Genomic DNA, 13,914 nt, shown 5'->3' on the forward strand with positions numbered 1-13,914 from the left:
AGGCTGAGGCAGGGGGTTGGGGTATAGAAGGGGGTACAGGCTCTGGACTGGGGGTGTGGGCTTTGGGCTAGGGACAAGGGGTTCAGAGTGTGGGAGGGGGCTCAGGGCTTGGAAAGGGGGTGGGGCACGGGAGGGGGTGCGGGATCCAGGAGGTAATTAGGGTGTGGGAGGGGTCTTAGAGCTGGGGCAAGGGGTGTGGGCTCTAGGAGGGAGTTAGGGTGTAGAAGGAGGCTCATGGCTGGGGCAGGGGGTTGGGGTTTAGGACGGGGTTCAGAGTGTGGGTCCTCGGTGGCACTGACCTCAGGTGGCTCCCAGGAAGCGGCCAGCATGTCTCTCCAGCTCCTAGGCAGAGACGTGGCCAAGGGGCTCTGCGCACTGCCCGCGCCTATAGGCACTGCTCCCACTGCTCCCATTGGCCCTGGTTCCCAGACAATAGGAGCTGAGAAGCCAGTTTATGCCTGGGAGACAGAGTGACATGCCAGCCACTTCCCTGGAGCCACGCTGACCCAGTCAGGGAGCCTGCCAGCCCCGCTCCAACTGGACTTTTGATGGCCCGGTCAGCAGTGCTGACCAGAGCTGCCAGGTCCCTTTTCGATCAGATGTTCTGGTTGAAAACCAGACACCTGGCAACCCTATCAACAGCAGGCCCAGACGAGGCTCCCTCATGCTCAGGGAAGGTGGTAGCCCAGTGCCTCACAGCCATGGGACCCCACAGGTCCCTTCTACTCAGTTTACTCTGGCCCTACATTGGACATGGCAGGGCAAGGGCACAGAGCTGAGGTTTCCCTCCTCCTGGTCTGGAACCCAGCCCACCCTCCCAAGCCCAAGATCACTGGGCTGAAGCAGAGGGAGGTCCCATCCAGTCTGGGACCAGTGCTGGAAAGCCCCTTTCCTGCCACCCTCACCAAGGTGTCTTCTATGGGGGTATGTCCCCAGACACAACCCCCTGAGAACAGAGCTATGGGCATGGGGACCCTCCTCCCACCCCAGAAGAGGACTCTATAGCAAAGCCCTCTCCTGGAGTGACAGCAGATGGGGCTCACAACCCCCAGATCTCAGGTGGGGTGGCTGGGTCCCCCCAGGACACCCTACTTCAGCCAGTGACAGTAGGAGCAGCAGCAGCCTCTCCCCTAAGAGCAGTGGGGATGCTGGAGTCATCTCTGCAGGCTTGTGAAGACATCACTGGAAAAGGATCCTTTGCAAGCGTAAGAACTTTCCACCCCCACCTCTCCATGACCTTTTTAAATGAAGGTGGCAATTCTGCAGAGGTTGATGGCATGCACCCAGGACAGAGCCCAACACACCCTGGGCAAGTGGGGTTTTCAAGCCCTGAAATCTTTAACATTGAACTGGGAGGGACCACATGCAAGAGCTAGAAACAGGAAACTAAGTGCCAGGAGACCAGGGTTCTTTTGCCAACACTGTCCCGACTCACTGTGAACTTGGACACATCACTTCTCTGCTCCGGGTCTTCATTTCCACTTCTACAAGAGAAGGATAAGAACACCCAGCTTTGGGAATTTCTGAGGAGCCGCTATCACTTGGGGATCAGCCTATCAGAAAGGGAGTCCTCGAAGCAAGAGACCACTCTTACTGGCTGCTGCAGTGGTCAGCTTCCCCATGGATTTTCCCCAATGCCGCTTAATTACCGGAGCAGTGACCCTGGCCCAGCACCCGGTTTGATCTTTGAGGCAGCTATTGTCATTGAGAAGCAATCATAAACTGCCATAACATGGGTATCCGGTTCATGCTGTAACGTGTAAAAACCTGCCTGTGTCTTTAAAAGATTTCAGAGTAACAGCCGTGTTAGTCTGTATTCGCAAAAAGAAAAGGAGGACTTGTGGCACCTTAGAGACTAACCAATTTATTTGAGCATGAGCTTTCGTGAGCTACAGCTCACTTCATCGGATGCATACTGTGGAAACTGCAGAAGACATTATATACACAGAGACCATGAAACAGTACCTCCTCCCACCCCACTCTCCTGCTGGTAATAGCTTATCTAAAGTGATTACTCACCTTACAATGTGTATGATAATCAAGTTGGGCCATTTCCAGCACAAATCCAGGTTTTCTCACCCTCCGCCCCCCCCCCCCCAAACTCACTCTCCTGCTGGTAATAGCCCATCCAAAGTGACCACTCTCTTTACAATGTGTATGATAATCAAGGTGGGCCATTTCCAGCACAAATCCAGGTTTTCTCACCCCCCCCCTTCCAAAAACCACACACACAAACTCACTTGATTATCATACACATTATAAGGAGAGTGATCACTTTAGATAAGCTATTACCAGCAGGAGAGTGGGGTGGGAGGAGGTATTGTTTCATGGTCTCTGTGTATATAATGTCTTCTGCAGTTTCCACAGTATGCATCCGATGAAGTGAGCTGTAGCTCACGAAAGCTTATGCTCAAATAAATTGGTTAGTCTCTAAGGTGCCACAAGTACTCCTTTTCTTTTTGTCTTTAAAAGGTTACTGAAAACCTGACAAACCACAGAGCCCTGGGCCACTCTGAAACTGGTGGCCTGCAGAGCAGATAAAGCCCTCTTGCGCTGCATGCAAGCAGGCCAATTTCAGCTGCCCCCGAGTTCTCCTCACAGGCACCGGGAACATTTCCTGCAGGCTGAGGGAGCTGCCAGCAAAGGCAGGATGGAAGGAATCAGGCTGAATGTTTCAGAGGCAGTTATCAGGCCAGTTCTATTAACCAGTGGCACAGCCCTTACTCATGTGATTATTCCTGTTGTCTTCAGTGGAACGGCTCGTATGAGCAAAGGCCATAGGACCTAGCCCCACATGGACCAAGTAAACAATTTGGTAACAAACTATGTTCACCTGCAAAACACTAGTCTGTCTAGTCAGAACGGGCTCTACCCTGACATCTGGTGGTGAGCTGTGGAAAAGGACTTCAGGGGCTGATCTTGTTTACAAGGGCACACCCACCCTGCCTAGCATGATGGGACCGCTTGCCCAAATGGTCACTTTGGCTGCTGTGGGATCCCCAGGCTCTTTGTTATTGGGGCAGGAGTAATAAAGGGTTATTATCCTGGTGATGTGAATTAAGGACAGTAGAACTGTACAGGGCATTTTATGACAGAGGGACCCACCCTCAACTAAGTAGCACTTGCTAGGCAATTGAGAAAGGTTGGGGATAGGTATTTGTATCTGGTGGGGTGGGCCTTAAACACTACTTTGACTTCTCCTCTATTCCATGGTGTAATAACAGAGCTAATTTTGACTCTATTAGGAGTCTTGTTACATGCTGCAGAGCTGAAATCACTGATATCTAGGTCTAAGTATTATTGCTAAAGTTCCTAAGAGGTGAAATCACAGAGAGCTGTGTTAAGTGGGGGGGGCCTGAAGACATATTAGTGAGCCACTAGCAGGATGGCTGGCGGGGAGGTGCGGCTGGTGGTGAAGATTGCAGCAGAACCCCAGAGAGAGGCGTGGCAATTGGCCGTTAACATAAGCAGCGGAGCATGTAAGGTGCCCCCATACCTCCCCCTCCCTTCCACACAACCTGGGAGATAAACTCTGCAGATGAATTTCTGAACTCTGGGGGGGCTGCACTGACCAGGGACAGAAACTGTGGGAGGGGTGACTTTTGGGTTGTTGGACTCAAGAACCATTCTGGGGGCTCCACTGACCAGGGACAGAAACTGTGGGAGGGGTGACTTTTGGGTTGCTGGACTCAAGAACCGAAGGGAAAGGACACAGCCCAATCTGCTTGTGGGGTGGCTCTTCTGGTTCATGGTTTGTGTTTATGAACCCTAGCTGTGGTGTTTTCCCAATTTAATGCTGAGTTGTTTACCTCATGTTATTAAAGATTTTTGCTATACTGAGACTCTGTGCTTGCGAGAGGGAAAGTATTGCCTCTTTGAGGCACCCAGGGGTGTGTGTGTAATTTTCCCAGGTCATTGGGTGGGGGCTCAAGCTAGTTTTGCATTGTATTGTTGAAAGGGAACCCCTACGTACTGAACCCGACCCTTGCAGCTGTCAACTCGGCCTGGCAAAAGGGTTACATATATATATATACACCCCTTCCTATTCTGTCTGGGGCTAGTGTGATTAGATACTGTTCAAAATGCTTTACAGAGGAAAGATCCAGTCAGTCTGGTGTATACCATGTACATAGCTATGATCTCCATGCTGAGTTGCAGAGCCACAAAAATTTTATTTGACTGCCTCTAATCCTGCCACTAATCCTTCTTCCCTGCATCCAACATTGCTGAATAGTTTCTAAGAGCCGCTTTTAGTCTAGTATATACAGGTTTTTATACTGCACTCATCACCATAGTATCGAAGCATCATCCGTAATGCACTAAGCAACATGACTAACCACTGTCATGCCTTGTTTATTCTCTCTTCCACTCCCCGGGGGAGAAAGGTGTGCAGTGAAATGTTTTCTTTGGAATATTTTTTCCATATGTGTTTATATAGATATAGATATAGAGAGAGAGAGAGAGAGAGATTAAATTAGATTAATGTGTTTATATTAGAGAAGGCAGGTTGGTACAGTGCGCCCGGTACTGGGAGCGAGAGATGGGGAGGTTTGTGATGGTTCTTAGTTCCTATGGGAGCTCATTCCAGTCTCGGCCCGGCCCCTGGAAAAGCTGTCTCCTGCACAGACAAGCATTACCATTATTGTAAAGACTTCCACTGAGCCAGAGCAGCATTGCTGTCCGCCACAATTTCCATCCCAGAGCTTTAGACTCTTTTAGATATCTTGGGCCCAGGACATGGAGCGCGTTAAAGAGAAGCCCAGAGATGTTGATCTTGATTGGATATTCTGTGGGAAGCCAGTGTAAGTAGCAGAGGACAGGTAATCTGCAACAGAATGTGCAGGCTGGGGAATCAAGGTTCCTAAGGAATGGTTAGACAGGCTGCCTGGGAGGAAGTGTGGTCTAGGAGGATAGCCATTGGTTGGAGAGGCTAGAAGCATGTCTTCCTATCTTTGCTCTGACACGGATTTGCTGTGTAACCTTGGGCAAGTCATTTAACCTCTGAGCTTCAGTCTCTCCGTGTGGAAAAGGCAGATGGCATTTAACTTCTTCATGGCTAAAGGTCTGATCTTGCAGGAATGCCACTGGAACCAATAATAGCTGTAAGAAAAAAGGAACAAGATGTACTTTAAAAATGTCATTGTAATTTGTTCACCTGGATTTGTTTATTGTAACTATGGCATTACTGTGACAGGCATGGTAATTGCAACACTTCTTCTGCCTTTGACAAGCTACCCTTGCAAATGAGATCATGTATCTCCCTACAGCTATTCTGGGATGGTTGAAACTGACGTAGATTCTCAGACAATCCAGGGTAGAATGCTTAAGCTTGCACTTCCAGCAATTCATTTAGAGTCAACACCACGTGTGCCAGCTGTGGGCTGCATGATGGTGTGGTGTCATAGAAGATTTTTATCAGCACTCCTTTGGGATGGCTACATTACTCCTGAGTAGCCAAGCCATAAGCCACTCGTTCCCTCTTCTTGTCCTTGCCTTCAAAATGCTGCATAACTCTACCCTGCCCTAGTTAGCTGACACTACTGTGTGTTTGACAATAGCATCGGGAGGCCCCAAGAGAGACAGGACCCCATTATGCTAGGTACTGAAACACCCCTGCCCCATAGGACTGACTGGCTACATGGACAAGTCTGATAAAAGGCAGGAGAGGAGACAAAAGGCTAGAGAGTGAGGAGACTTGCCTCAGGAAGAGAACTCAGGGATCCGGCATTCTCCTAGTCCAGTGTCCTATCCCTGGATTCCACTGCTTTGTATCCCAGCTCACCCTCTGCTCTCCCAGATAGCCAGCCTGACCCATGGCTTGGCTGTTTCTCCCACAAGTGTCTCTGCACCTTTGTTCCTGCTGTCCTGTTCCCTGGAGTGCCCTCCCCACACCGGTCCCCCAAGCCACGACCTGGCCCTCATTTAAATCCCTCCCCAACACTCACTTCCTCTGGGAAGCCTTCTACCAAGACTGTTCACTATCACATATCTAGCTTCCTTGCTGGGTGTCACGTGAGCAGAACCAGCCAGATGGTCGGATGTCGAAAGGGAGTGACTGCGTGACTGTCACCTGTTTCTGCTGTTTGTAACACTTGCTTGCTTTCGCATGCCCAGAGTTTAGACTGTAAGAGCTTCAGGGCATGGACCGTGCCTGTCAATGTTTTTTACTAAGCGTCTCACATTCTTCTGGGTGCTTTAAATTAATGGTAAGAATAATTCTACCACCTTCGTGCTGCACCATGCCAGCATGGGCCCCAGACTTTCTAGGCAAACAGGTTGCAGAATGAACTATTTCAGGCATCCTTCCTGCTGGAAAGCCAGGGGGCTTAGCTGACTCTCCTGCTGTAGAGGGAGCAAAACATTTCAAGGAATTTCCTCTAAAATGGCCTAAATGAGCTTTTGTGGTCCCAAAGAGCTCTCATGATTTTTGTCATAGTGGCAGAGCTAGCAGTCTGTGCCCTCTCTGAGTGCCATCTCCCGTGGTATCAGGCCTCATGCCTTCAGCTTTTCTGGGGTGGAATCATGCAGTGCTCCCACTCCTAGACCCAGTCCTCCACTGCCGTTCCTGTGTGTCGAGCAGACGTCTCCAGCTGATGTGTTTTGAGATGCTGTAGTTCTCCCCCCGTGCTTTGGAGCAGGAGTTTGAAATTCGAAAGGGGGTAGCCTTTGTGTCCGGGATGTGACTTTAACTGTACAAATCAGCCCAAATTTGGCCAACTTATGAGCCTCTGGAAAATCACAGTTCATATATGCTCAGCTAAAATCTTCAGAGAGTCCATCCTCACTGAGCATGCTCAGTCCCCTCACAACTCCTAGTGCTGCCTAGACTCTACATGTGCCATCCCCACAGAGTATCTGAGCATGCACCACCCCATAGACTACAGGATTTCCCTATAATTTCTGCTCCCAATTACTCTGGGTCAGGATGGGGCTGGGCACTGGAATAGAGTGCAGGGAGTCTTGTTAGCCATGTGCGCTCAGTGACCGCCTGCCGGCATGCAGGCAACGTGTAGGAGGAAACAAATGTATTTGAATGCAGAGGGGACAAAAATTGGACTTTGGAGAGGGAAAGGAACAGTGTGGGGAAAGGAGGCTGGTAAGACGGAGGGATTGGCTACACATACAGCACGTCTGGTGAAGACGCTCTATGCCGAGGGGAGAGAGCTCTCCCATTGGCATAATCAAACCACCTCTGTGAGCAGCAGTAGCTATGTCAGTTGGAGAAGCTCTCCCGCTGACATAGCACTGTCCACACCAGGTCGGGGTAACTTACATCCCTCAGGGGGTGATTATGCTGACATAAGCTGTAGTGGAGACATGGCCTGAGACTGGAGTTGGATGGGGAGCTTGGGACTGGTGCCAGTGAGGGAAATGAGAGCGCGACTGGGACCCCAGTTGACTGGAGGTGTCACAGAGATAAGACGAGAGTTGGGGGCGAGGGTGAGAGAGTGGGACAAGCTGGACAAAGACACTGGCATTAGGAACCACTCTTGGGAGGAACAGGGGCAGAGGGAGAGGGTAGACAGATCTGATAAAATGCATTAGTGCTGAGGGAGAACTGGGACTGGCTGGACAAACAGACAGGGAGGAGTGCAGGGGAGAGACAGTTTGGATGAGGCATTGGGAATGAGGAATGGGGACTGGCTGGGCAGGAGCCTGGGACTGGATATGAGGAGAGGGAGAGACTGGGAGTCGGGGGACATTAGGACTTGTACAGTGAGACTAGCGCTCAACAAGGAGAGACTGAGCCTGGGATAATAAGCCTGAGGAGGGGAGACTGGGATTGGATAGGTGAGGACTGGGACAAAGACAGGGTGTCTTTGACCTGGGGCAGAAGGGATCAAACAGGTGGCAAATAGGCAGAAGAGTCTGTGCCCTTTGGAGAACACTCCCTCCAGAGCCTGGAATGGAACCCAAGAATCCAGAGTCTCACCATTCCTCTGCTGTCAGCAAATAGCTGTGAAACCCGCTGGCAAAATATGTGCCTCCCCTCTCCCCCACCAGTGCTGATCCACAGAGAGGATGACAACCTACTACTGCTATCAGTTCTTCCATTAGCTCAAGTGACAGAGGGCTGTGTGATGGATCTAAAAGTTCCAGCCTTACCAAAGATCCACATGGGTGTCAATATGATGCCACATGATGGAAATTCTGTTTTCTCAAGTTGCTATTTTTAAAACCTAGGAAATTATGCACAAGAAAATGTTAAAAGAACACTGTGCATTGAATGAATATGAGGTCATATGGCAATGTGATCATGTGATCATATAATTAGAGACACTTACATAATGTATATACACAAGGGGGCCAAATTAAGGTTGCATGGACAACTGTAAATCTGGTATTTCCAAACCTTTACATGCTTGACTTTAGAACCTTCATAATGTTCTTTTAACAGAGTTTGTGTGTGGGATATGTAATAAAAGGGTGTCATGTCGGAGTGCTACATGACATGCTGTCAAAAGGCAATTTGCTACACCCTACTGTATTTGATTTTGTTGCATTTTGTAATCTCAAGTGATTTATTGGGCTAGGGGTAAGAGCCTGGCTTAGAATGGTTCTAATCCTGTGAAAGTTCTTGCAGTGGGCACGAATATTATGTCACATTAAAATTATGCAGGGATCACCGAGTGAGGTCCTCTGGCCTGGGTCATGTCTAGATGATCCTACTGGTCCCGTCTGGTCTTAACATCTATGAAAAATATAATTTAATAAAAAGAACGTGGCCAAACAAGGTCCCTTTTCATCTCTTCCCGTTCATACTTTCTGATCAGCACATCTTTCATTGTTAGGCCACATTAACCCAAGTGCCTCCTTCACAAGCAGCTCTGACAGAAATGGCTATTGGAGGAAATTAAAACCAAATCCCACATCAAAAAGAGGGCCCCTCCAGTGAGCCTGCCACAGCAACATGGCCATCACAGCTGCCAACAACTGCATATGCAAAAGCACCCTGCCTCCTCATCATCTGGAATTCAATTGCAAGGCGTTTTCTTGGTCATAAAAGGAAAGTTCCCCTTCGACATTCCAGTGTGAAGGGCTCTCCCACTTCAGAAGGTGCAGCTATGCAACATGGAGACCAAGAATAACTGAGCCAGACCTTGAAGAGGGAAGAAAACATGAAGAGGCGATAAGAAGCTCAGCGTAGGCTGCCTCTCACTCCGGCAGAAGGCCATTGTGTTACCGCCCCAGTGAGATGCTCCTGGCACTTGGTGATAGTGAATGTTGTCGTGAAGGTTCCCTACAGACTGAGTTTATGAACTGCACAACTGGGGAAATGGAGTGACTTGCCTGGGAAGCTCTGTGTGCTAGTGGACGAAGCACAAGACGGGTAGTCAGCCAACACGAGCAGGGCTAAACAATATCCAGTGAAACGCTAGAGTCAATGGCAAAACTCTCATCAGCTTAAATAGGGCCAGGATTTCACTTAAGATAGTTAAACCTTGTCTACTTCCACTAAAAAGAAAAGGAGGACTTGTGGCACCTTAGAGACTAACCAATTTATTTGAGCATAAGCTTTCGTGAGCTACAGCTCACTTCATCGGATGCTTTTCTTTTTGCGAATACAGACTAACACGGCTGCTACTCTGAAACCTACTTCCACTGCTGCTCCTGCTGGATCGGACTGGGTCGTTTGTTCTGGAATAAATTGTTACAAACATTGGCGCCTGTAAGTTCTCTGCTCCATCTTGGGGATATTTAGACATTTCTCCCTACGCCTCATGAACTTTACTAACTCTGAGAGTGTAGCTGATGGAATCTGCAATCCAAATGGGCTGGACCGAAGGCGTTTACAGATTCTGCAAACACAGGGCCATGTGTTAAGAATAAACTGTGAGGTGTTGTTGTCTCTGGCCCAGGTGGTGAACGTTGGAAAGCATCTGGTCTCTGGGCCTTAATTAGTGACTGGTCTGGCAACTTACAAGCCAGCGTGTGGAGTTTTCTTTGGACCAGTGGAGATCTGTGGCCTCCAGCGGTAAGCAAGGGGATGAATGGTGATCAGGGCTACGCAGGAGAGTTAAGGTTGACTTGGGGTTGAGCATGTCCAGATTTTCTGGTTGTTTTGTTTTCTTAAAAATGTGGCTTACTGACTGGCCTGGAAGTTTGTACTTTGGGACCCCAGGAAGTAAAAAGCACTAAATAAATATAAACGATTATGTATTATCATCACCATTTTGGGCCAGATTTTTACCACCCTTGCTCATCCAGAGTAGTACTGTACTCCATGATATCTACACTGGTTTAAATGGGGCTGCTCACAGGGTACTCTGCAAATCCAAGGATGGCAGAATCTGGTCCTGTATTGTCTGTTATGGGTCATGTCTACTAGTGTGTTATTCTTTCAGTAAAGCTGTCCTGTAACACAAACCTGCCAAGTTAATTCTTATTCCAGAAGGATAAACATAATCTATTTTGCCAAGTATACCCAATGGCAGCCAGTAGCAGATTCATTGTGTCTGCATTATAACACCATAAAAATGCAGACTCTACCATGGAGACTCTGGTATAGGATTTATTTTAACAGAGCTATCCAGCACACTGTAATGAGTCTCACGCTCAGGGTGTCTAAAAATGTACCTACCTTACCTATTGGCAAGAAAAAACAAAAACCACATACAAGAAAAAACAACTCGACTCAATGCATTCAGCCAGCAAATTGGACTGAAAGTCAATTGCAATAAGATCGATCTCATGACCTTTAATATTGCCTCTGCGTCATCAGTATGGATAGAGGATTATGTTCTCACCAATGTAGAAATATTCACATACTTGGGCAGCATCATCAGCCAGGACGGTGGAACAAGCCAAGACATCTGGAACAAAATCAGTAAAGCCAGGAACACCTTCAGGAGCTTAAATACAGTCAGGAAATCATCAAAATACAACACCAAAACCGAACTCAAGATTTACCAGAGCTGCATACTTTCAACACTACTTTAGAGTGCAGAATGCTGGGGAATGAGAAAGTCTGACATGTCCGAACCGTCTTCATCCCGTACAACCTGCCTCAGAAAAATCCTCCGTATCTTTTGGCCCAGAACGATCTCAAACCAAGATCAATTGACACAGTGCAGCCAAGCGGATCTGAGCACCATCATTGCCAGGAGGCATTGGAGATGGATCAGTCATGTGCTTTGGATGCAAACTGATTCCATCACCAGAGTAGCAATAAGATGGACACCTGAAGGCAAGCAAAAACGAGGCTGCCCGAAAACAACATGGCGAAGAGCTGTGGAAGCCGAGCTGAAAAACCTGGGGCACGGCTGGGGGACCATTGAAAGACTCGCCAGAAACAGACAGGAGTGGAGTATCAGAGGGGTAGCCATGTTAGTCTGTATACACAGAAACAACAAGGAGTCTGGTGGCACCTTAAAGACTAACAGATTTATTTGGGCATAAGCTTTCATGGGTAAAAAACCCACTTCTTCAGATGCATGAAGTGAAAATTACAGATACAGGCATAAATATATTTGCACATGAAGAGATGGGAGTTATCTTACAAGGGAGGTGGAGCTGAGGATCTTCATTGCTGCCCTAAATGCCAGAGGCATAATGGGATCATCATGATGATGATTACCCATTGGCGGAGCCTTTTAGAACCACAATGGTATTTCTCATCTCTGCAAGCAGCCCAACTTTCCAAGACCAAATGAATGGTCTGTTACCTCTTACAATCTTTCTCCGGGTCTTAGGATTTCCAGTGAGAAGCCAGTGTTTCTGTGAGCTGGGTCAGGCAGCCAACTCACACGTGTGCATGTGTGGTATTTAGCATGCTTTCTCGACCTGCTGGGGCATGCTGTGCCTAAGGATGACAACAGCATTGTCAGACGTCTCCTGGCAGGGAGCTGTAGACTCTGTATGCATTTTAGTCACTCAGGAGCATTCCTTAAAGGTGTTGGGGGAAAGGATCTATATCAGACACAGCCTACAACTAGAAATGCCAAGCAAAGGACTCGTTTGTATGTAGCCGAGCAGTAAAAAAGCCCATGCAAGCAGTTGGGTTTAAGGTGCAGGTGCCAGCGAGGGCTGGTGGCCTGTGATATACAGGAGGTCAGACTAGATGATGGCTCTGTATGGCACATGGCAGGGGCAGAGGGAAAGGTGCGCTCCTAACTGCAGGGCAAGGGACATTTCGGAGAAATTTGCATCTGCTTGTGTAACCTCTGGGATAGGCCATGCAGTGAAACCCAGGCTGCTATCTGTCAAATAATAAAATCTTACTAAAGAAACAGAAATCCAGAAAAGAGAATTGAGAGGTGGGTTATTGTGCTTCTGCTCAAAATTTGGTGGGTAGTATATAGGACCCTACCACATTCACAGCCATGAAAGACACGTCACAGACTGAAATCTGGTCTCCCCAGTGAAATCTGCTGGGGAGGGGGAGAGCTGGGGGCACCCAAACTGGGGCTCCTACCATGCCCTGCCCCCCAAAAGAGTGATGACCCCCACCAATACCACGTCACCCTCCCATCTGCGCTGCCCATGGCTCTCCGGCTGCCCAGTTCTGAAGGGAGCGCCTTTGGCAGCAGCTGCAGCACCCCCCAAGTCAGGGGGGCAATGCCATGACCCCCCTCCTATAATAGCCCCACAACCCTTTTTTGGGTCAGGACCACCAGGGTTATAACACCATGAAATTTCAGAGGTAAATACCTGAAACCGTGAAATTGACCATTTAAAGAAGCCTGTGACTGTGAAGTTGATGAAAATGGACGTGACTTTGGCAGGGTCCTAGTAATATACAACCACTCCAGCCATGAGCTAGAACTTGCCAGACAGCAACAGACCTAATCCACCCTACGCACTTCTCTGAAAGTGGCCAAGGACAAAGGTGTCACAGGAAGGCATAGCTCACCTTGAGAACAGCCCTGTGGCCCCAGTGGGGGCTCATTGCATTTTGGCCAGACACAGATGGACTGATAGCTCCTGCAGCTGTATCTTTGCCAGTGCAGGGAGTCCTGCAGTTCTCAGTTATATCCAAAGGCAGAGACTTTGCTCAGCTGAAGTTAAGTTATTTTCCCCAATATCACTTACTTCAGGGGGGATCATCATAAAATACTATGGTAGTTTTCTGAAAAAAACAGAAACTTAACATTAGGGAGTCTGGAAATCAAGGTGCAGGCTCCATGTTAAAAATAAAGCAAACATCTGAAAGTATGGAGAAACTCAGTTAAAGATCACTTGGCCAACTTTCCCTCTGCCCTTAACCCTGCAATTCTCCCATCTTACCCCAGCAGACAATTTGTAGAGAGGGCTAAATACTGTTACATGGGCGCAAGCAACTGCCCCTGGAATACCCAAATGGGACTGCTCAAAGGGTCATTTCAAAGGGACTTGCAAGCCCATAACTGAGAGCAGAATTTGTCCTGGCTACAGTGCATAAGATGCAGGCTTTTTCTGGGGAAGGCCTATTTCAGAATAGGAGTACTAGTGGCACCTTAGAGAGTTAGTCTCTAAGGTGCCACAAGTACTCCTTTTCTTTTTACGAATACAGACTAACACGACTGCTACTCTGAAACCTATTTCAGAAAGTTTGTTCTGAGGGCGTGCAGTGGTGTTGTAGCCGTGTTAGTCCCCGGATACTAGAGAGACAAGGTGGGTAAGTAATACCCGGTACTGACAGCCAGTTGCGACCCGACGTGATAGTCACCGACGAGGCCCAGAAAAAGATCATCCTCATCGACATCACGGTCTCCTTCAAGAACAGGACCCCGGCCTTCCACGAAGCCCGAGCTCGTAAGCTGGAAAAAGACGCCCCTTTGGCCGACACCCTGAGAGCGAAGGGCTACGAGGTGCAGTTGGACGCCTTGATCGTCGGAGCCCTGGGCACTTGGGACCCCTGCAACGAGCGTGTGCTGCTGACCTGTGGGATTGGTCGACGCTACGCATGGCTCATGTGGCGCCTCATGGTCTCGG

Source organism: Chelonia mydas, chromosome 4, assembly GCF_015237465.2.
Source record: "Chelonia mydas isolate rCheMyd1 chromosome 4, rCheMyd1.pri.v2, whole genome shotgun sequence".
NCBI lineage: Eukaryota > Metazoa > Chordata > Testudines > Cheloniidae > Chelonia > Chelonia mydas.